Here is a 25,317-nt window from a genome sequence, read left to right as displayed (position 1 = left end):
CCCCCTTCCATTCCTCAGTCGTTGTACCCTTAGGCCATCTCCATCCATTATGAATCACACCAGGGTGTGCAAATGCCCATTCCTGTCCCTACTCTGAGTTCCTCCAGTTATATTCCTAGCAAAGAGGTTTCAGGATCATATGGCAACTGCACTTCTAGCCTCCTGTGGAACCATCACACTGCCCCCCAAGAAGCTGCACCTCTCAGTTTCCCTACTGACAGTGAACAGGTACATCACATTTTCTCTAGCACTTGTTTTTCTTTTCATTTTTACACAGTTTTATTCACACATCATACAATCCAGCCTAAGTGTATAGGCATGCCTTCGCCACCATACTCTCTACAAAGACATTTCCTTTTCTTCCACATAGAATCCAGACCCCTTTCCCAATGTCCCCACATGTTGACACTTAGTTTTGGCATAATGCCTTTGTTACATTCAGTGGAAGCATACTGCAATGTTACTGTTGACTATAGCCCCCAGCTTACGGTGATTGTATTTTTGTCCTGTATGCTACCCCGTTTTCAACACCATGCATTGTTGACATTCATTTGTTCTCCTTCATATAAATACATTTTTGTATTTGTCCATTTAATCCCCTTCATTGTTCACCTCAGACATTCTTAAATTATTCCATCTTAGTCTTTATCCTCTACCTTTTCTTCTGGTTTCATACGTGCCCCCAGCCCTCTCCTTCAACCATACTCAATTAGGCTTCATTCAGTTACTTGTATTATTGTGCTACAATTAGGTAGTATTGTGCTATCCATTTCTGAATCTTTACAATCAGTTCTGTTGCACAATCTGTATTCCTTTAGCACCAAATGCCCAATCTCTACCCTCTTTCTATTTTCTGATAACATGTGTTCTTAAATTCAACTCTCAGATTTCACTCATTAGTGTCAGTTCATATTAGTGAGACCATACAGTATTTGTCCTTTTGTTTCTGGCTAATTTCACTCAGAATAATGTCCTTAAGTTTCATCCACATTGTTACATGCTTCATGACTTTATTCTGTCTTACAGCTGTGTAATATTTCATTGTATGTATATACCACAGCTTGTTTAGCCACTCATCTGCTGATGGATAGTTGGGCTTTTTCTATCTCTTGGCAATTGTAAATAATGCTGCTATAAACCTCAGTGTACAAATGTCTGTTTGTGTCCTTGTATTTAGTTCCTCTGAATATAAACCTAGTAATGGATTGCTGGATCATATGGCAACTCTATACTTGGCTTCCTGAGGAACCCTCAAACTGCCTTCCAGAGTGGTTGTTCCATTTCACGTTCCCACCAGCAGTGGATAAGTGTGCCTCTTTCTCCACATCCTCTCCAGCATTTGTTTTCTGTTTTTTTTGATATGGCCTTTCTAGTGGGTGTGAGATGATATCTCATTGTGGTTTTGATTTACATTTCCCTAGTAGCCAGTGTAGTTGAGCATCTTTTCATGTGCTTTTAGTCGTCTATATTTCCTCTTACATTAATTTGTAAGTCCTAGATGTATATGATTACTCTCTTACAAAAAAAAAGCTCAATATAAGGTTGGGTGTTGATAAAAATTATTTTTTTGTTGTTGGAAGTATATTACACCAGAGGATATACAATGCATGTCTATAGTTTGTAGACCCTCTGAATCCCCCCTCTCCGACTCTTGCATCCTTTCTTCTCCCTTAAGAGCTAACAGGGAACCCATGTCTTGATGTGCTGCTGCTGCTGTGACCACCACAGCCTTGGAGGAGGGGCTCAGTGGGCGGCACTGGCTGGCATAGAAAAGGATGCCATGGAGAAAGAAAAAGGTTAAAGAAGCCTCTGAATATCAGAATTTAGGGAAGAAGGATGCAGAAACTAGCAGTTCTGCCAGTGTGAAAAGGAAGTGTAGATTTGAGGATGTACTTATTGTGATATCTGATGGTAATGGAGAGGAATCAAAGGAAGAGAATGGACTGCAGAAAACGAAGACAGAACAGTCAAATAGAGCAAAATGTTTGGCTAAAAGAAAACTGCACTGTGGACTCAGACAAAAAAGAGGCCAAGAGCAAGAGTGACAGTGGGACTGCTGCCCAGAATTCCCTAGACTTTAACAAGAATGAGAAATGTTATCTCTGTAAATCCCAGGTCCCATTCAGAGAGTATCAGTGTTGTGTAGATGCCTGTCTCCAGCTTCCAGGGGTGACCAAGGAGATGGTCCTGAAGGGGGCGGTAGAGTGTGCTCAACTGTGGTGGGGAAGAGGCAGCAATGATTGAGGAGTACAAAGGAAGATGGTCGTAACGAAGACCGCCTCCTCGGCCTCTTGGACAGTGCCAGCACAAGTCTGCAGCTGCAGAGATAATGACCACACCTTCAGAAACAGAAGCCGTCAGGATTACCCCACCAGGGATGGGAGAGCAGGCTGCAGCCGAGAGATACCCGGTCCCTTGCACATCTCAAGTGCAATGATTCTGCCATCAATTCTTTTGTTTCCATTTCAGAAGCCACAGATGGCTTGGTGAACTTCAAGAAGCAATTTACTGTCCAATCAGGTAGGGGTGGGCCCTGTTCATTGAGCTGCAGTGGTCTCCAGGTCATCGTGGGGCAGCCTTGGCCCCCCAGTTTTCGTCACCAACACCCACTCCACAGTCTGGTTTTTAGGTTTTCTATGATCTATGTCACAACTGTGTATAGTATTTTGTTTTATAACTGTCAGTTTGAATCCACTTATAGCAAAAAAGAAAATTTTAATATATTTACCTATGTTTCGTATGAAATCTTTTATCAATAATTGAGGTTTTTCTTTCTTCCCCCCTCTATGTTGCCAGGGTTTGGGGTGGGGAATATTTTAATTGTAAAGGTACTTTTTAGACTCGTAATTGCATGTTTCTGAATGAAAAAAAAAAAAGCTAGCAAGGATTTTAAAATTTGTTTCAATTATTCCCTTCCTTTTCTTTATAGCTCTACACCTAGATATGCAGACTTCAATAATATATTGCTTAGCTTTGCATGTTTTAGACCTTTAGATAAATGGATCATACTGCGTGTGTTTTCTCTGTTGCTCTTTTTCTCTTTGAACATTGCTTTTGAGATATCTAAGGGGCAGTTCATTCATTTTCATTGGGCTGCATAATTCCATTGTATGATTATACCATACTTTTTAACACTTTGTACTCAAATCCTTTGATAAAATTTAGGTTGTTTCTGGTTTTCTGAAGTTATAAATAGGACTTTTATGAATATTCTCTTGATACTCATGTTTGAGATCTTCTCTAGGAATGGAATTGCTGGGTCTTAAGGTACATGCATCTTTAACTTTATAGACAATGTCAAGTTGTCTTCTGAAGTACTGTGCCTTCACACTCCCACCAGCAGCATTAAGCTGTTCCATAGCTCTGTCTCCTTGACAACTCCTTGACAGACCTTTAATTTTTTGATCATGCTGGGGGTGTGTAAAATGTGACCCATTTGGGGTTTTGATTTGTACCTCCCTGATTACTAATGAGGTTGAAAATCCTTTTCATAAGTTTATTGGCCATTAGGGTTTCTACTGTGAGATGCCTGCTCTCAGAGAAGGATTTCCCAGGAAGATAATAAATTTTCACTTCAGAACCCCTCTCTTGCACAGACTCCTTCCTAGGCCCTAGTTATATGTTTACAATTCTGTTTTACTTTTCCTTAAAAAGGAAAGTTAACATGGCACAAGCTCCAAACCCCACAAAACCTAGATATATAATCCTGCCTATTCACTTCTCCCTCCTCCTGGGTTTGATTATCTGTTTCTATATGCCACATCTTCCTCTTTCTTGGATAACTCCCTGTATGTGAAGCACATTCTGCAGTGACATTTAGAAATATATATTTTTATTGACAAAACAACATACAAACACAAACATTCTTAACATACAAACATTCCATACATGGTGTACAATCAATGGCTCACAATATCATCATACAGTTGTATATTCATCACAATCATCATTTTTTAGAACATTTGCATCACTCCAGAAAAAGAAATAAAAAGAAAAAGGAAAAAACTCATACATACCATACTCCTTACGCTTCCCTCTCATTGACCACTAGTATTTCCATCTACCTGATTTATTTTACCCCTTATCTCGCTATATTTTAATCTTTGATCCTCCTATTATTTGTTTATTTTTTTATCCATATATTTTACTCATCTATCCAAACCCTAGATAAAGGGCACATCGGACACAAGGTTTTGACAATCACACAGTCACATTGTAAATATTATATCTTCATACAATCATTTTCAAGAAACAAGGTCACTGGAACACAGCTCTTCAGTTCAGGTACTTCCCTTTAGCTACTCCATTACACCATAAACTAAAAAGGGTATATCCACATAACGCGTAAGAATAACCTCCAGGATAACCTCTCGACTGAAATCTCTCAGCCCACTGACACTTTTCTCTTCCCCCTTTTGGTCAAGAAGGTTTTCTCAATCCCTTGATGCCGAGTCCCAGCTCATCCTGGGATTCCTGTCCCATGCTGCCATGGAGATTTACACCCCAGTGAGTCATGTCCCATGTAGGGGGGGAGGGCAGTGAGTTCACTTGCTGTGTCGGTTTAGAGAGAGAGGCCACATGTGAGCAAGAGAAGAGGTTCTCTGGGGGTGACTCTTAGGTCTAATTTTTAGTAGGCTTAACCAATCCTTGCAGGAATGTTTCATGGGATGAACCCCTACAGTGACTTTTTATGAAAGGATTATTCTATATGCATATATCACTGATAATTTTATTGGCTGTGTTATTTTCCAGGAATATCATAACAAATTACCACAAACTGGAGGCTTACAAGAACAAACATTTATTCTCTCACAGTTTTGGAGGCTAGAGGTCCTAAATCAAGGTGTCAGCCAGGCTGTGCTCCCTCCAGTGTCTCTAGAGGAGGACACTTCTTTGCTTCTTCCAGCTTCTGGTGACACTGGCATCCCTTGGCTTGTGGCAGCCTAATTCCAATCTCTGCCTCTGTCCTCACAGGTCTCCTTTCCTGTGTTTCTGTGTATTTTCAAATATCGCTCTTCTTCTAAGGACACTAGTCACTGGATTTAGGATCAATCCGAATCCAGTATGGTCTCATCTCAATCCTTGAATAATTACACTCTGCAAAGAACTAATTTCCGAATACGGTCACAATCACAGGTTCATGGTGAACACAGAATATTTTGGGAGACGCTATTCAACCCACTATAATGCATTTAGGTTTTCAGTCAGTAATAATTTTCCTTCAAAATTTTGAAGACTTTCCCCCATTTTCTTCTAGGTTTTAATACTGTTATTGAGTAGTTCAAATATATGGTGATTTTGATCTTTTATATGTGAACTTTTTCTTTTCTTCTGGAAGTTACTAGAGCTTTCTCTTCGTTCCCATTGTTTTGAAACTTCATGATGACGTCCCTTGATGCAGTCTGTGCCTGTCTGAATCTGTGGTGGGCCCCAGAAAAGCCATGCCCTTTGAGCCTCATTCAATATTGCTGGGTGGGAGCATTTTGATTGTTTCCATGAAGCTGTGACCCACCCAATTGTGGGCGGCAATTTTTGATTAGATGATTTCCATGGAGGTGTGTCTCCACCCACTGAAGGTGGAGTTGCTTGCTGGAATCCTTTAAAAGAGGAAACATTTTGGACAGAGTCCCTTTTGGTAGAGCCACGAGAAAGCCAGCGGACGCCGCCATGTTCGCCATGTGCCCTTCCAGCTGAGAGAGAAACGCTGAACATCGTCAGCCTTCTTGAACCAGGGTATCTTTCCCTGGATGCCTTAAATTGGGCATTTCTACAGACTTGTTTTGATTGAAACGTTTTCTCAGCCTTAGAACTGTAAACTAGCAACTCATTAAATTCCCTTTGTTAAAAGCCATTCCGTTTCTGATATATTGCATTCTGGCAGCTAGCAAACTAGAACACAGTCTATTTTCATATATTGTACTGGGTTCCAGGTATTTTCAATATAAAATGCATTTCCTTCAGTTAGGAAACATTTTCTCGTATCTGTTCGTGATTTTCTCCTGTTGGTTTTCTAATTTCTCTTCCTAAAGTTCCTTTTATGTAGAAAGTCTATATAATGTCCAAATTCTGTCCTTTTTTTTTTGTATGCTGTATGGTGGGGGTCACATTTAATTCTTTTTCTATGTGAATATCCTATTATTGCAGCAACATTTATTGAATTTTTTTTTGGGGGGGTGGGGCAAGTACATGGGCCAGGCATCAAACACGGGTCTCCTGCATGGCAGGCGAGAATTCTACCACTGAACTACCCTTGCACCCCCAGGTCCTGTCATTTTTAAAATTTATTTTTATTAGAGAAGTTGAAGGCTTACAGAAAAATCATGCAGAAAACAAAGTTTCCATACCAACACGCACACTTTTCCCTATTATTAACACTGTCTTAGTGTGGTACCTTTGCTACAATTGATAAAACAACATTATTGTAATTATACTATTAGGTATAGTCCCTAATATACAAAAAATATAATACCATAGTACTGGCATTTATAATTACCTATATGTTACCTTTATCAGAGGTCTTTATTTCTTTATGCTGCTTCAATCCATGCTAGTGCCCTTTCCTTTCAGTCTGAAGAATTCCCTTTAGCACTGCTTATAGGTTAGGTCTAGTGGTGACAGATTCCCTCAGCTTTTATTTATTTTGGAATGTCTTAATCTCTCCCTCATTTTTGAAAGACAGTCTCGTGATAAAATTCTTGGTTGACACTTGTTTTATTTCAGCACTTTAAATAACTGGCCCCAGTGTTTTCTTGCCTCCATGGGTTCTGATGAGAAATGGGAACTGAATTGTACTGGGACCCCCTTGTGCAAAACATGTTTTACCTTTACAGCTTTCACAATTCTCTCCCTGTCCTTGGCATCTGACAGTTTGACTGCTCTGTGTATGGGCATGATTCTCTGAACCCTGTTTGGGGTTCATTGGGTTTCTTGAAGATGAATATTCATGTGTTTTGTTAAATTTGGGGAGTTTTCTGTCATTATTTCTCTAAATAGTTCTTCTGCCCCTTCCTTCCTTTCTTTTCCTTCTATGTCTTCTATAATGCATATATTGGCATATTTGATGGTGTCTGTGGTGGTTTGGAACTGTATATACTCCAGAAAATTATGTTCTTTAAGTTAGTACCTTCCTGTGGGTGTACATCTATTGTAAGTAGGACCTTTTGATGAGGTTCCTTCAGTTAAGGCATGGCCCAGGGCAGGTCTTTTTTTTTTAAGTTTTATTAATAAAACCAATCAACACGCAACATGAACATTCCTAACATATGAACATTCCATCCTTGGTGTGCAATAAATGGCTCACAATATCATCACATAGCTGAATATTCATCACCATGATCATTTCTTAGAACATTTACATCATTCCAGAAAAGAAATAAAAAGAAAAAAGAAAAAACTCATACATACCATACCCCCACCCCTCCTTCTCACTGACCACTAGTATTTTCCTCTACCCAATTTATTTTAACATTTGTTCCCCCTATTATTTATTTATTGTCAATCCACATTTTTTACCCACCTGTCCATACCATAGATAAAAGGAGCATCAGAACAAGGTTTTCACAATCACACAGTCACAGTGCAAAAGCTATATCATTATACAATCATCTTAAAGAACCCTGGCTACTGGAACACAGCTCTACAGTTTCAGGCACTTCCCTCTAGCCTCTCTAATACACCTTAAACTAAAAAGAGGATATTAATATAATGTGTAAGAATAACCTCCAGGATAACCTCTCAACTCTATTTGAAATCTCTCAGCCACTGTTACTTTATTTTGTCTCATTTCGCTCTTCCCCCTTTCAGTCGAGAAGGTTTTCTCAATTCCAGAACAGGTCTTAATCCTTCTAAGGACTGATCCTTAGTCCTTATAAGGACTGGAATCTTTTTAAGTGGGATTAAGAGAGAGCAAGCGAGCAAGAGAGAGCGCCATGGAGGCAAGAGGTAGAAAGGCACAAAATCTGGATGAGAAGGGAGAGACAGGCAGATGCCACCATGTGCCTTGCCGTGTGGCAGAGGAGTCAATCAAGGATTGCCAGCAGCTGGGCTTTAGGAAGAAAGCATCACCTAGATGATGCCTTGATTTAGACATTTTCTTGACCTCAAAACTGTAAGCAAATGTACTCCCATTGTTTATTGTTTAAGCCTGACTCATTTCATGGTATTTGCTTTAAGAAGCCTAGGAAACAAAAGGAGTGTCCCATAGTTTCTTAGATTCCGTTTGCTTTCTAAAATTCTTTTTTCTTTCTGTTCCTCAGTCTGAATCATTTCAATTGTCCTGTCTTCAAGATTACTGATTATTCTTCAAAATTACTGCCAGCTCCAATATGCTTTTGAAACTGTCTAGGGAATTTTCATTTCTGTTATTATGGTTTTCAGTTTCAGGAATTTTGTTTGGTCCCATAAAACAATTGTTTCTCTATTGAGATTCTCATATTATTCATTCAATATTTTCCTGATGTCCTCTAGCTCTTTCTCCGTGCTTTTCTTTATCTGCTTGAACATTTTGAGGATCATTTTTTAAAAGTCTTTAAAAAGTCTTTGTCTGGTATGTCCAAAGTCTGGTCCTCTTTGTTAATGGTTTCTTGATTTTTATTTTGTTCTTTTAGATTGGCCATCATCATATCCTGTTTTTTTTTTTGTATGTTTTGTTTTTTTCTTTTTTGCTGCAGATTGCTCATTTTAATATTTTAAAGTAAAAAAAAATATTTGACTCTGGGATTTAGTCTCTGGGCTATTTGTTCCTTAGGTTTGTATCCATCTAGTAATATGACAGAAATGTCCTTGAATTCTGAGATCTAACAAAAACAAGTAAATGCAAGAAGCACCTTATTGCAAGTTTGCACGTTGGCTCTGCTTTGGCTGGTGGTAGCCTTCAAAGTTTAGCCCTCCTCCTACCAAGAAGATCAATCCAAGATGAATGTGAGTGCAGGGTCCTCTGTCTCAGCAGAGCCTGCATGGAGACTGCTTCTTGGGCTGTGCTTGTGCTTGTTCATGGCTTCAGAATTTCCCCATTACAGGAATTCGATTATCACCTTTATTTCCTATAAAATAGGCTTTCTCCCTGCTCTAGTTTGCTAGCTGCCAGAATGCAAAATACCAGAAACAGAATGGCATTTAAAAGGGGGAATTTAATAAGTTGCTAGTTTACAGTTCTAAGGCTGAGAAAATGTCCCAATTAAAATAAGTCTATAGAAATGTCCAATTTAAAGCATCCGGGGAAAGATACCTTGGTTCAAGAAGGCCGACAACGTTCAACATTTCTCTCTCAGCTGGAAGAGCACATGACAGACATGGCGGCGTCTGCTGGCTTTCTCTTGGCTCTACCTAAAAGGGCCTCTCTCCAAAATGTTTCCTCTTTTAAAGGATTCCAGCAAGCAACTCCACATTCAATGAGTGGAGACACGCCTCTGTGGAAATCATCTAATCAAAAGCTGCCACCCACAATTGGGTGGGTCACATCTTCATGGAAACAATCAAAATGCTCCCACCCAGCAATATGGAATGAGGATCAAAGGGCGTGGCTTTTCTGGGGTCCACCACGGATTCAGACCAGCATACTCCCTCTACTGGTTACTCTATTATATAACTTTAATGCAGGTAATCCTTTGCCCAGGCTGCTTTGATTTAATTGCTTCTTACAGTTTTTTGCTGTCTGCATGCTCCTTCACCTGCATGATAAATTCTGGGAAGGCAAGCCCAAGATGAGCTTCTGGTTCAGTCTTTCATGCTGCAACTTGATAGACTGAAACCGACATACCTGCACGCCAGTATTTACATAGGTATACCGAAGGCGGCTAGGGGCCAACAGTAGGAGTGCAGGCCAGCTCCATACCATGCCAGGGAGAGGGTGGCGAGGAGCCAGTAAGGACAGCATGGTTTTAAAGCTGATTTTTCTTGAATAGGCACTCACCCAGTTACTGTAACTTTTTAACTGCTTTCTGGAGTTCTTAATAAAATGGATCTGCCAATTTTTGTTAGTTATTCAAAGATTCTTTGGGAGAATGGCACCCTGGAGCATCTTATGCTGCCATCTTGGTCCTATATCCCACGCATTTTGATGTGCAATTCTTTTCTGGGGATAAATGGGGCAGTTCCAATACTTTCCTTATTTTCCATATTGCTTTTTCATTACTTTTAGAAGTGAGGTTTTATAAGTCCAAATATGTAGATTTAAAAACTTAATCTTTTGTTATTGATCTCTATCTTAGTTATATTGTGATTAGTGGATGTGTTCTGTTAGATACTGACCTGAAATTCATCGAGACTGGCTTTATGTTCTACTACATGATCAGTTTTTGTAAATATTTCATAGATGCTTGAAAATATGTATTTTTCAGTTTTGCGGGTACCGTGTTTTGTTGTCCTCTCCGAATCTTCCATATAGTTACTGTTTGTTTCTTTGTGTGCCTTTTCTATCAATTACTGGGAAAAGGATATTAATGTCTCCCTCTCTGGTGGTCAGTATATCAATTTCTCTTGGGCAGTAAAGTTTACTTTACATAATCAGCCAAGATTATTCAGACCTAAAAATACGCAGTGTAGGTCAAGAAAATGATTGCTTTGGTATTTCAACTTCTCTTGACTATTCTAAAGAGAAAGAAGTAAATAAGCTCAGCTGAGTTAGTTCTTTTTAACGTAAGTGATTGGAAAACAGGGGAGGGATTATTATTTGTCTATAATAAGTTATACTGTATGCATATGTGGGTTTCCCACATAACAGAAGTTTGGGCCTATTAAATGTCTAAACCTTTAAAAAATGAAACATCATCTCTCCTTCCCTTCCTTCCATTTAGAAAATTTTCAAACCTACATAAAATTTGAGAGAAGAGTGTAATGAAAGCATATATAACATGTACACCCTTTTCCTATATTCACCAATAGTTAATATTTCATATTTGCCTTCCTCACATTATATATGTGTGCGTGTGTATATATATAAATATATAGTTGTTGAATCATTTGAAGGTAAATTACAGATACTATGACAGCTAACCCCTATATATTTCAGCATGCCTCTCCCAAGAACAAAGATATTCTCCTGAAGAATCACAATACCATTAGCGCATAGAGGAATTTAATATTGCTTCAATATAAATAATCAAAAACAGTTATACTTCATATTTAAATTTCCCAAATAGAAACCCAAAACATCCTTTATACCTGTCTTTTTTTAAAAAAAAAACTTCAGGATTCAATAAAAGTTCCCGTTGCATTGGTTGCCATGTCTTTTTGGTCTCTTTTCATTTAGAACAGGCTCCTCCCCGCCCTTTCGTGGTGTTCCAAGGCACTGACGTTTTTAGAGTCTGGGTCAGTTGTCTTGTAAATTGTCCCATCATCTCGACTGGTCTTATTGTTCCTCATGGTTAGATTTAGACTGTTTCAGCAAGAACACAACAGAGGTGATGCTGGATATTCCCCACGGATCACATCAGGTAGTACACAATGTCATTTCCCCCCCTAATTGGTGAGGCTACTTTTGGGGTCTGGTTTATTGAGGTATAATTCATGTATAGTACAAGTCCCCCTTGTATGTGTATAGTTCTATGTGCTTTGATAAATATATCCAGTTGCATAACCACTGCTACAATGAAGATGTAGAATATTTCCATCATAGTTCCCTCATACCCCTTTGTGCTCAATCCCCTTTCCTACCCCAATCCTGGCAATCACAGATCTGATTTCTGTCACTGTAGTTTTACCTTTCTATGAATGTAAATGGAATCATACAGCATATAGGCTTTGTGTCTGGATTCTTTCATTTAGTGTAATGCTTTTGGGACTTATCCATGTTATTGTGTGTATCTGTAGTTTGTTCCCTTTTATTGCTGATTAGAATTCCAATGCATGGAATAGCAAAAAAATTTTCATTAACCAGTCGATGGATATTTGGCTTATTTCCAATTTTTAGCCATTACGACTAAAGCTGTAGAATGTCTCTGAACATTCATGTGGACATGTTTTAATTTCTCTTGAGTAAATACCCAGGAGAGGAGCTGCTAAGCTGTATAGTAAAGTGTCTACTTATTGCAAGAAACTGCCAAATTGTTTTCCAAAGTGGCTATACAATTTTGCAGTGTATAAGAGTTCTTCTCTTTGTTTCAAGTCCTTGCCAACACTCGGTATTGTCAGTCTTTTAAATTGTAGCCATTCTGATAAATGTATAGTGTACATTAAATGTAACATTTAATTATGTTATTGTGGGGTGATACTGATTTTAATTATGTGGTAAGCTGGTCTCTCTCTTGTAAACATTCCCTTTTCCTTTCTCATTAATAAATAATTTGTAGGTGACACTTTGAGATCATAATTACATCCTGTTTTCTAATTACATTTTACTCAATGATTTTGGCATCAACTCTATAGGGTGAAAAACAGTGCCCTGAAAGACATCCATGTCCCAATCCCTGTGACCTGTGAATATTATCTTTTATGGCATAAAATTGACTTTGCAGGTGTGGTTTAGTTAAGGACCTGAGATGGGGACATTAATCTGTATTATCCAGGTGGGCACTAAATGCAATCAATCCCTTATAAGAGGGAGACAAAGGGGGATTTGGCACAGATAGAAGAGGAGGAGGCAATATGACCATGGAGGCAGAAATTAAAATGAGGAATGGAGTGAGTAGCTGCACTGCAGTCCAGGAGTGCCAGCCAGCAGCCTCAGAAGCTGGAAGAGGCGCGGAACACATTCTCCCCTAGAAACTCCAGAGGGAGTGTGGCCCTGCTAAAATCTTGATTTTCAGCCTGTTGAAACTGATTTCAGACTCCAGACTCCAGAACTGTGAGAAAATGCATTTCTGATGTCTTAAGCCACCAAATTTGTGGTAATGTGGTACAGAAACTGTAGGAACCTATTACAGCATCTATTCAGTATCTTTGCCTGAAGTAGTACATTGGTGGTAAACTTGTGATTTTTTTAAAATGTATTTTTAAAATTTATTAATTGTCATTCCTTTGTAAAGAAGAGTTTTCCTTTCTTTTTTTTTCTCTCTCTCTGGTTTTAGTATCTACCAAATAGATTCTTTTTTTTTTCTGTAATTCATTACTGTTCAAGATTTGGCAAGTGGGAGTCTCTTCAAGCTGCCTCCTGTGTCCCTTTGACATGGCTTCATTAGTTTGAGCATCTCCTTGTTTTCTGGCACAATGATATGCCAGGCTCAACTTGTACTTTGTTTGTATCAGCTATTTCTCTAAGGAACCCTGGCTCCTTTTAGTGAAGAATGATTTTTAAAAATCAAAATCTGGGTGCCCTGACTACTGGGGTATCACTATTTCTAAGCCCCTTTAGTGGCTTAGACTATATATGTTTTAAATAATATTGAGTTATTATTCAATTATTATTCAATAAATCAATACCTCCAATTCAAATCCAGTATCATAAAGTTCAGTCTCACCTCTTCCATTTCAAATTCTCCTACAGTGAGAAACTTCATTCTTAGAAATATCAATACATTTACTTATTTGTTCTATTCTGCAATAAGTACAAAGTAGTTTCAGAATATTGTACTGTACAGTTTACCAACAAACCTACTAAGTAACTTCAAGATTTTTCTGCAGTTCTTTTTGTCCTTATGTTGTCTCTGTGTATAGTCAGATCATACTGCTTTAAAACTTACCTGAATTAATTATTTTTTCTCTCATATGATATGTTGTTTAATGGATTTGTGCCTGCATTTATTTTCAGGACTTGAGTCATTCATCTTTTTAAACACTTTATTTCATTTTTTTGAATGTGGAAGACATTCACTCGGTTTAATAATGTCGGCCTAATGCATCTTGCTTTCAACAAGACACCTGATAAATTTCTTATAACTTCACAGAAACAACAGAGAGAAACAAACCTCACGTTGGAGGAAGGCTTTTATCTAAGACCTACAGGGTCCTGTGATGTGGTAAAAATAATTACCAACCTCCTTGTAGCAGACAGCCTTCTCCAGAGAAACAGAACTGACAGGATGTGTGTGTGTGTGTGTGTGTGTGTGTGTGTGTGCGCGTGCGTAAGGAGTTGGCTTACCTAATTGTGGTAGGGCGGGCTGCAGGCCAGAAATTCCAGTTAAATTGATGTTGAAGTCTTGAATCCGAATTTCTTAAGGGAAGCTGGCAGGCTGAACGTTTTGGTAAAAGTTGATGTTGAAGTTTGGAACAGAAATTCCTCAGACCTCTGGCGCCCTCCATTCTTGCTGTGAAGACTGTCTGGATAATAAGGTCCATCCACATTATGGAGGGTAATTCACTTTCCTGAAGGTCAACTGATTGAAGGGGCTAATGAAATACCACCAGAGTAACAACTGTGACCAAATAGCTAGACTTCATAACCTAGTCAAGTTGATACATACAATTAGCTACTAAACCCCTCCCAATAAATGATAAGCTCTTTTGCATCCCCAGAACTTAACAAAGGATCAACACATAAAAGCTGTTCAGCACATCTTTATTAAATGAATAAGAGGACAAACAAACAGATCGATGAAGAGAAGAATGCCTCGATGAGTTAAAATTATGGGATTAACACCAAATAAATTACATTAGGACTAAATGCAGTATGGCACCTATGTTATAAAAAAAAAAAAGCAACTCGTACGCAAAGAGTTTGGGAATCCTGGCTTAACAAGGATGTAAAAAAGACCTGAAAGATTTTATTGATTCAGGATTTTGCTACTCAAAATGCTCAAAATCCTGATAAATTTTTAGATTACATTACAATAAATATTTTCTGTCTTTACAATACCCAGATAGTCGTACTACCTGCTGCCCTGATCAGACCACCCCTGAAGTGCTAGTTTTGGGTTTACAGAACAATAATGCATAAAATACAGGAGTCTCATACACCACCCCAGCACCACCACCTGGCATTGGTGTGAAACATTTGTTTCAACTGATGATAGCAAATTCTAATAATTATACTATTAATTAAAGTCCATGGTTTACCTTAGGATTCACTGTAGTGTAGTTCCATGGATTTTTAAAAGCTTTTTAATTGTTACCATATACACAATCTAACATTCCATCTGTAATCATATTCAAATATAGATTTCAAGGCTGTTAATTGTGTTCACAGTGTTGTGCTACCATCACTGCCATTGTAGAAACATTTCCATCATTCTAAATAGGAACCCTGTACATTTTGAAGGCTTTATTTCCCATTCTGCATCACCATCCATCCCCTGGTAACTTATATTCTAGCTTCTAACTCTATGAGTTTCTATTCCATGTTTCAAATCAATGAGATCATACAATATTTATTCTTTAGTGTCTGGCTTATTTCACGCAACATGATGTCTTCAAGGTTCATCCATGTTGTCACATGTATCAGGACTTCATTCCTTTTTATAGCTGGATAATATTCCATTGTGTGTATAAACCACATTTTATTTATCCATTCACCAGTTGATGGACACTTGGGTTGCACCCATCTTTTGTTAATTGTGAGTAATGGCACTATGGACATTGGTGTGCAAATATCTGAGTTTCTGCTTTCTATTCTTTTGAATATATAGGTATTATTGGATGACATGATAGTTCTATAGTTAGCTTTATGAGGAAGTGCCAACCTATCTTCCACAGCAGCTTTACCATCTTCCATTACCACCAACAATGAATGAGTGTTCCTATTTTTCCACATCCTCTCTAACATTTGTTGCTTTCCTTTTCTTTTTTTAATAGCAGCCATTCTAATAGGTGTGAAATGGCATCTCATTGTGGTTTGATTTCTATTTCCTTGAGAGTGAATAACATTGAGCATCTTTTCATGTTCTTTCTGGTCACTTGTATAGCTTCTTTAGAGACATGTCTGTTCAAGCCTTTTGCCCATTTTTAAATTGGGTTGCCCTTTTGTTGTTTAATTGAATGATTTCTTTATATATCTTGGATATTAAACCTTTATCAGATATGTGGTTTCCAAATATTTTCTCCCATTGTGTAGGTTGTCATTTTACTTTCATGATCAAGTCCTTTGATGCACAAAAGTTTTAATTTATTTTAATTTTATCTATAAAGTCCCATTTATCTATTTTTTCTTTTGTTACTTGTGCTTTGGGTGTAAAGTCTAAGAAATCAGAAGATGCTCCCCTATGTTTTCTTTTAGGAGTTAAGGTTTTGATCCATTTTGAGTTGATTTTTTTGTATACAGTATGAGGTAGGGATCCTCTTTCTTTTTTGCAAATGGAGATCTAATTTTCCCAGCACCATTTGCTGAAGGGACTGTTCTTTCCCAATTGAGTTGTCTTTGCCATCTTGTCAAAGATCAGTTGGCTATAAATGTGAGGGTTGATTTCTGAGCTCTCAGTTCTATTCTTTTGGTCTATATGTCTTTTCTTATTCCAGTACCATGCTGTTTTGATTACTGTGGCTTTGTAATAAGTTTTAAAATCAGGAAGTGCATGGACTCATGGATATTTATTTTTCACTTTGGGCTATAATCTGATATTACTTTATCTAGTTTGCTGCTTAGATTGTTCAAGTTTTAGCCATTTGGAACTCTTTCAGTATTCCTTTGATATACTTCTATCATTGTAAGATTTTTTACTACTTCCGTGTTTTCTGACACTACAAGATACTCTGGGCTCATCTTATATATTGCTTGCCCCAGTCCTAAAATCAGCCACTTCTCTAAGTAGCCCTGTTGTCTTTTATAAGAAAATGGTCCTAGAAACCAAGATCTGGGCCTACAGTGTGCTTATTGCTACAAGGGTGTTATTATTGCTTCTAGGCCCTCTTAGTTGACACAGCAAGGACTATTTTTGGATTTATTAACCCGTGTAAATGCACACATCTATAAATATGTCTATATGTAACCATAATCATTTGCCAAATATGAGTTCAGACTGATGTCTCCAACTCCAATCCATTACCACATGGATCATTCTAGCCCCTTTCCTTGCTTACTTGTAATCTCCTATTTCAACAGTAAGAAACTTGGATGGCACCATCTACCATTCATTTAATTAGTTAAGTTCCAGTATACAAGTATAGTGGTTTCAGAATAGTTAACTCATATCCCTGTGGACACAGTTTTGTCACCCAGAGTATAATGCCCAATACCTGTGTACAGTTCCTTTAGTTTCCAGTTTGCCTATATCTTATAGACCCCATTAATTTCCAAAGTTACTTAGATCAGCACAGATGCCCCACCCCCAATGCTTCAGTGAGGTTGTTTCACACATTTGTGACATAATCAGATTCTTTTGTCACATTCTCATACCATCTTGGGTCACCCAAACTGCCTAAATGATTATTTATAAGTTTGCATGCATTAAATTCACTCTGCTGTAAAGTTCTAAAGAGTCTGACAGATGCATTCCATGATTACAGTATCATACAGGAGAGCTCACTGCCCTAAAAAAAACCTCTATGATTTATCTGTTCAACTCTCTTCCCTCCCCCGACTCCAAATCCCTGACAATCACTGTTGTATTTACTATCTATAGTTTTGCCTTTTTCAGAATGTCTTATAATTGGAACCATACAGTATTTGCCTTTTCAAACTGGTTTCTTAAACTTAGCAACATATATTTAAGATTCACCCATGTATTTGTTTGGCTTGATAGGTCATTTCTTTTTAGCATGTATTCCACTGTGTGATGATTAAGTTCATGTGTCAATTTTACTAGGTTATGATGTCCAGTTGTTTGGTCAAGCAAGCACTGGCCTGATTGTTACTGTGAGGGTATTTCTGGATTTAAATCATTAGTTTAAATCTGCGGCTGATTACATTTACAATCAACAAAGGAGATTGTCTTCAGCAATGAGAAAAGTCTCATTCAATCAGTGGAAGGCCTTAAATGGAGAACTGATGATTTCAATGGTCAGAAAGAAGAACTTCTGTCTCTTTTTCACCCAGCCAGTTTCTCCTGGGAAATTCATCAAAACCTTTATTGAATTCCCAACTTGTGGCCTGTCCTACAGGACTAAGACTCGTGAATCCCTACGGTTATGTGAGCCAATTCCCACAATAAATCTCTTAGTATGTATAAATACAGTTCTGTTTCTCTGGAGAATCCTGACTGATACACATTGTATGGATGGACCACAATTTACTGATCCATCCATCACAGTAAGGACATCTCGGCTACATCCAGCTTGGGGGAATTATGAACAAAGCTGCTATAAACATTCATGAGCAGGGTTTTTTTTATGTAGTTATAAGTTTTCAAATTAGTTGGGTACATACCTAGAAGCAAAATTGCACAATCATATTTTAGCATTGTAAGAAAATGCCAAAAATATCTTTCAAAGTGGCTGTAAAATTTACATTTCCACCAGCTATGAATGGGTGTTCCTGTTGCTTCACGTTCTGGCCAGTATTGAGTGTTGTCAGCTTTTTGGATGTTAGACATTCTAATAGATATGTAGTGATATCTTGCTTTTTTCTTCTTTTTTTAATTTTTAATTCTCTTATAACATGTTATATATTGAAAGTCTTTTTTGTTGCTATTTGTACATCTTCTTTGGGGAGGTTTGGCCAAATTTTTGGCCCATTTTTTATTAGGAGTGTTATTTCTTATTGTTGAGTCTTAAACTCCTTTATATATTTTGGATACAAAGCCTATATTAGTTATGTATTTTACAAGTAGTTTCTCTTGTCTTTCCATTCTTTTAACAGCATCTTTCACAGAGCAGAAGTCTTTAATTTGTATGAAGTCCAATTTATCCATATGTTTCATGAATTGAGTTTTTGGTGTTATTTCTAAAAACTCATCACCAAACTAAAGCTCATGCAGATTTTCTTCTAAAAGTTTATAGTTTGGAATTTACATTTAGGTCTATAGTACATTTTGAGTTTATTTTTTGTAAAAGATGGAAGTTCTTTATCTAGGTTCATTTCTCTCTCTCTTTGCACATGGACTCTAATTGTTCTAGCTCCATTTGTTTAAAAGACTATTCTTTCATTGTTGACTCAAATCAGTTGAGTATATATTTATGTCTTTTTTTTTTTTTGACTCTCTATCCTGTTCCATTGATCAATGCTTTATACACTTACCTTATGCTGTCTTAATTACTTCTTTCCCCTGTAGGTTTCATAGAAATGTCTTGTTTAATTTACAGATATTTGGAGCTACTTTTCTCTTTATTGATTTCTAATTTAATTCCATTGTAGTTTAAGGGCATACTTTATATGATATGTATTCTTTAAATTTGTTCATGTGTATTTTATGGCCCAGAATAATCTCTGTAATAGTAAATGGAGCTATTACAGTTTTTTTTTTCTTTTTAACGAGACAAACCTCTTTAATGAAGTAATTCCATAATTGTTTGAAACATCCAGGAGAGCTAGGTCCTTTATCTCCTCTAGAAGCATGTACAGGCTTCTTCCCTTTGTTTGGCAATATTCTTGATATTCTTCCTGAATGACATTTACTTTAACTTCTTGGGCAAGCTGAGCCTCCTCTACAGATCTAGTTACTTCTTTCACCAAATCACTCTTCAACAAGAGGGGACTTAGATGAAAAGTTTCTGTATTTGGTATCAGGTATGGTTTGTTGCTTATTATTTCAAGCCTGATTTTATCTGAATGGCAACGTGAGGCCTGTACAGAAATTCTTACCTATCACAGAGAAGAAAAATGTGTATTACTAAATCATATTCTTTGTTCTTCACATTGAAAACAATACTTAATATAATTACAGACTTTCTTTTCCATGGTCAAACAAATGGAAAGTCATAGACTCCCCTCCAGCTGTGTAGAGGTAATTTTGTGTTGAAATTGCTAAGAGATCCTGGTTTCCATTCAGAACAGCTATCTGGGCCACACGAGATCACTAAGCCATCTTTATTTTTTAGGTAAGCAGCGCCTTTAATCCCAAACGTTGATATAAATACAAGCTCACCATTAGTTCTAACTGAATAAATAATACCATCAGCTATGCAGCGCTCCCCAGTTTCCGGGTTTTTGTCTTTAAATACATGCACTGGAAGAGCTCAGTAAACTGCTTCTGAGAACGCTGTGCTGCTCGGTTTCTGTTGTTGATGTGTTTGCATAATTCTTCAATATCTTGCTTTTTGTTGCTGAACAAATTTTCATTTTGTCCATTTTCTTATCTTCTGAAATGGCTGCCATTCATAAGAGTGCACTATGACATCTGAATATCTTCTTATTGGAGAAGTGAAGAGGGTTTATTATCTAATACAAGACCTTCAAAAAGAAACAAAAAGGATGAAATAAACAAAATACACTTTTTAAGGAACTTGTTCGAGGTTATGGCCACACACAGGACAATCTCCCCACGCACCGTAATGCCAGAACTCCTCCTCGGCGCACGCGCGGGTGGAGAAACAGCGGCGTCCGACATCTGCACAGCCATCGCGGAGCAGCCTGTTTGCAATGGGATCGTTGGGGTCATTCGCACTATCCAGGGAATCAGCCAGTGTTTTATTGGACCATGTATCTATGGGGAGGCCTTTCACTTTAGCACGTTCCCGGAGTTTAGAAAAAAACTCCTGGTGCGGAGGAGGGTGTTGGCTCTCCCAGGTCTTGGCTTCCCCGGGGTTAACCAGGATCATGCATTCAGCCACTCGTGCACTTCCAGGGGCTGCTCGGGGATGAGGTCATGAATACTCTTTTTCTCATCCCTCTGTATGCGAACCTCCATCTCCTCAAGTTCCAGGGCCCCACAACCAAGTAGTTTAGCACCGAAGTGGGGAGCTATGTCAGTCAGCTTTCCAATTGCCCACACTAACTCCTCCAGCCTTTCTTCTTATCTGTTCTTCTCATCCAAGTCTTTTAATTCTGGAATATCACCAACATTGCTGAAGTTTCCATCCAGTAGTTCCCGGACTGCTTCATAGAATGGCTTGTATGTTGATCGAATAATAGTTCAGCCATACCATACTTTATTAATTTCACAGGCTTTGTCCAATTTCCACGTGACACTTACAGCACACCTATCCATGCCTCCCAGGAGAGAACACAAATGAGCATTGAGGATTGGGACAGCATGTCATAGCAGCGATCTGCTAAGTAGTAAGTGGTAGCCCTTGTTCTAGCTTCAATATTAATATAAGAGTTTGGTGTCACAGTGTCACATCAGCAATGTGGACCCCAAGTTCCAGTTGCCATTATTGAAGGTTCTTACTGAGAGTGTGTCATCCACATCTTCTCAACCTTTAGGGTCAGTGCTGAATACAGGTGGGTCTTCCTCAAATCTTTATGTTCTCGCTCCACCTCAAGATGCACCTTCCAGGGATTTTCTGGTGTGTTGACTGACATCTCACATATCTGTGCTTCTGAAAAAGGAACAACTGAAATGCTGTTTTCTCACCAAGACAGTTGTAATTTCCCCTTCGAGATCTCTGATTCTTCCCCAAACATGCATGAAATGCCTACTTGGGTACACGGATGTTGACTCCCAGAACTCAGTCAATGGGCCCAACCACTGTGAAGCCCTGGAGGGTCTCTGCTTGCTTAGTGCTAAAACGGATTTCAGGAATTCTGTAATCCCAAAACGTAACTAAGGTTTTCTGAGCATTTTTGCCCTGAGATTGGCCCTCTTCTTCGGATGAAAATGTTATCACGTAATCCCGCCAGTTCTTCAGAAGATGCCCACCACTCTGCCTGTAGGCGTGGCTCACTCGGGGCCTCTCCGGAGGCCTTGTCCTCACTGTCATTCTCACACAGGGCTGCCCCTCTTCCTTTCCATTCACTCTTAGGGACCAGTTCCACAAACCACATTGCCATGAATCGAGCGATTCTGAGGCTTCATCCCATGAATTAAGATGTCACTGACTAAATCTGAATCATTACTTCTAGCTCCTTGAAGTCGAATAAAAGCTTCTATCTGTGCTCTGTTTGTTGACATTCAGAATTCCCTGAATATAGCATTCAGATTTAATCCCAGCTTCCAACACTTCCAGGGGAAGGTGCTCTGGCTACTCCTTTCCGTGGCTCTCCGGACTCTCCCTCTCCCTCTCCTGTCAGGACTGAAGGACAAAGGAGTCAGAAAGTTCACGGGCGGCTTTTAAGTCGGACCCAAAATTCTCCAGATAATTCTTCAAAGAAGTCACAAACCCTCCTTCTGCTTTAGTTCCATATTGCTGAATTGCCTGTTCATCTTCTGTCACGGTAACAACTGGCATCTTGTCCTGGCAGTGATGACAGTACCAAACGGGTGCATTGTATATGCTCCTGGTCTGACACTTTTCCATAGACTCTCCACTTTCCCCAGGGAGGTAGCAGTACTGCTTGAGGCCTCTTTAATGATGCACAGCTTGATGCACAGCTTTCGTTTGCATGAAAATTATTCCCTTCAACCCAGGAAACTCGAGGATCTCAAGGCAACCTTGAACACTTTTCCAATCTGGGGTCACACAGTGAGTCACATCACTAGACAAGAGTTTCCCATCGTGGCAGCAGGCTGCGGGCTGCGAGGAGAGCGGGCTGCTGCAGGGCATGCTGGGCCGCAGGTAATGCTCCTGCACGATCTGCAGTGTCCGGCCAGGGAAGGTTCTCAGGCACAGCGCCTTCTCCCGCTTCCGCAGCGCTCAGCCCCGCGGAGCTCAGGTTGCAGCAGGGAAGCCGTGGGGGCGGCACAGGCTATTGGAGTTTTTATTATTGATTATTTTTATTTTAAAAAGGTAGATTTATCTTGGCACCTGAAAATTTGCTTACAATTTTTGGAATCAGAAAATGCTTCTGACAGCATTTGAATAGAAACACAGATGATAATATACAATGTGGAAGCCTATTACAACTTCTGTGATTAGCTTCTTCATCTAAATTTCTTTTGATCAGAAGTTTACTTTATCATGTTCTTTGGTACTAATTGAGGGACTCATGCATCACCTTTACACTTAACTGAAATATGCTGGTTTATATCTGATGTTTCACTATTTTTGATATTGCATTCTGCACAGAGAGCTTCAAAAGGACTTTTTCTTGGTTTGGTAAATGTCCACTGTTCAAAAAATTCATTATTTGACTTCCACATGCACTTCTGGGTTCAAATACACACAAATAAAAAAATAGATAATGACAACCACAAGCACTGAAAAATCTGAATTTGGTAATCGCATGGCTTCATTAATTCATCTGTTGCTCACTCAAGAGTCCAAAATCATAACTAAGTGTAAATAGGAGTTGAATAGTGAAAGTGTAACAGAAAAATCAGGATTCAAGGGATGATTTTAATTATTGAATCATTATATAGATATTCCTTTTTGCTTTCCGGTATATTGGAGTAGACAGAGGAAAATTCCTGAAATCTCTAAATTGTTAGTCCTGCTGCCTTGATCTCTGATAATGATTGTAGAGTCCTAACCTTCTGCCCCGGTGACTATAAAAATCTTGTGACTAACCTTCATTTGTACCCAGTTATCTACGTTTTCAACTTTAGAGTCTTGTAATCACTAAAGGCAGCCCCTAATGTTTATTAATGAAGGGTCTTTGGGTCAGCCTGGAACTAACCCACCCAAGTCCAAAGTAACGTTGATAACTGAGACTTGATCTAACCAAAATGAGCTCACCTGACACAGTCAGTAGCTTAGACTTTAACCTACAAGTCGCCTATACTTGATTCCACCATTTTCTTTCATACACCCTGACTAAGCATGTAATCAATCTGTGCATGCCCAATAATCAGACCATCTCTAATTACATCACCTGGAGCCACTGTGCTCATTATCTTAAGTCCTGCCCATCTTTTTCTCCAATAAAACTATCAGAATTACTGCAGATCGGGGAGACCGATTTTGGGCCACTAGGGCATCTGCTCTCCTACTAGGAGTCTAGTAATAAACCCTTTCTCTCTTTAAAATCCTGGTGTCTCAGGAATTGGTTATTGAGTGCTTCGGGCAAAAGAACCCAAGCCTTGGCCTGGTAACAAAAGGGCTGTGAACTTGCACACTAACAATAAATTGAACTGGACATCTGTGCAAAAAAGGCGAACTTCCCCTTTGCCTCTAAGAAAGGGCTGTACTTGTAAATCACAGTTGGGTTTGGTGGACTTCAAGTAGCAGGAGTGTTTAGAGATTGACAAACGTTCAGCTGTATAGTGTGGGCACTGGAATAAAGCTGTTGTTGATTGGCTAACTTTCAGGAGCATGCCAGGGAGGGAGCTACTCGCTGATTGGCTGTTGTCTGAAGTCTGTAACGTCATTGGTTAGTTGGTTTTTAATACTGGGGCTTTATCACTGATCAGCTGACTTTAAGAAACTTGAGGCTTGAGCTGATTTGGGAACTTTCAGAAGCGTAGTTACTGAACTGAGACTGGGTGATATTTCACAAGTGTGGCCAAGAGAGTGAGCTTGACTCTGGCTGATTTTCTGATCTGAAGTTTTCTCTAGGATAGTAACTTGTTCTGCACTTGGGGTTTTGGTCAAGGAACATTTTTTTCCTTTTCTTGAATATGAAAAGTAAGTACTTTTAATTCTCAGTCTCCCCCTTTTAGTTTTTCCTCAGCTACGTCTGCAGGAGAGGTCATAAGGAATTGTCTAGGTTTTGATTTGTGGAGGTATGATTTTCAGCTAGGGCTGTCATTTAAGTGATTTAAGCACCAATTACCATGGCAGAAAAACAACTCTGCTGAGATGTAATTTATTGAGATAAGCTTAATAGAAGACATTTTGACAAAATCAAATAAGGGGCAGGACAAAATCATTAACTAGAGGACGTGTGTATATACAGGGCGTCCGGCCACACAGTCTTGGGGTGCTGACCTTCCCCTGGCCCAGGAGAGGCTTTCTCTACCCCCAAAGATGGAGGCAGCTTGGGATCCAGGCCGTGGGTGTCCCCTGGCTGACCCCCACCATGCCCGGGGCCCTCCAACGCAGGGAGCGGGCCTCCTCTTTTCTCTACTTTCTGGCCCTGGAGTGAACCTTGCTGGCGCCAGTGGGACTTTAATATTTTCCGTTCCTGGCTGTTATACATTTCACCTCAGAAATGCTTCCTCCTCTTCACAAAAAGGTACGTCTTTCCAGTGAGAGGAGCCCATGGCTGGACGAGCAGTGATGACCCACCTGAAATCTGGGGCATGCAAAAGGCTTAGCCCAGCCATTTGGGAATGAAAAGGTGGAGGAATGCCTTCTCAGAGGACGGAAGAGAGCCTCCTGGGGCTGTGGAAGTCTCGTGGTCCCACAGGAAGCCTCTCTCCAGGGCAACAAGGTAGAGATGCCTGCGCGGATTACATTTGGGATTCCAATCCCATCCCTTCCACTTGCCTTTCTGAACTTGGCTAGGTGACTTTACCTGAGCCTCAATTTCCCCATCTGTACAATGGGAATATGGACAGTGCTTGTCTTGCAAGGTTATTGTGAGGCTCCAGTGCTCCACATTCGAATCTCCTAGGTGCTTTATAACTTACCCGTGCCCAGGCCCCAGTCAGGAAA

General features: G+C 39.1%; 1 pseudogene; it reads right to left on the bottom strand.

Annotated features, from left to right (window-relative positions):
* LOC143655476 (DIS3-like exonuclease 1) overlaps positions 1 to 24,859 on the bottom strand; it is a 46,734-nt pseudogene extending 21,875 nt beyond the window's left edge.
* Between the last annotated feature and the right edge of the window lie 458 nt (positions 24,860 to 25,317).

Source organism: Tamandua tetradactyla, chromosome 14 (assembly GCF_023851605.1).
Source record: "Tamandua tetradactyla isolate mTamTet1 chromosome 14, mTamTet1.pri, whole genome shotgun sequence".
NCBI classification, from domain to species: Eukaryota; Metazoa; Chordata; class Mammalia; order Pilosa; family Myrmecophagidae; genus Tamandua; species Tamandua tetradactyla.
Note: the sequence above shows the minus strand (reverse complement) of the source record. Positions and strands in the feature narration are given on the sequence as shown.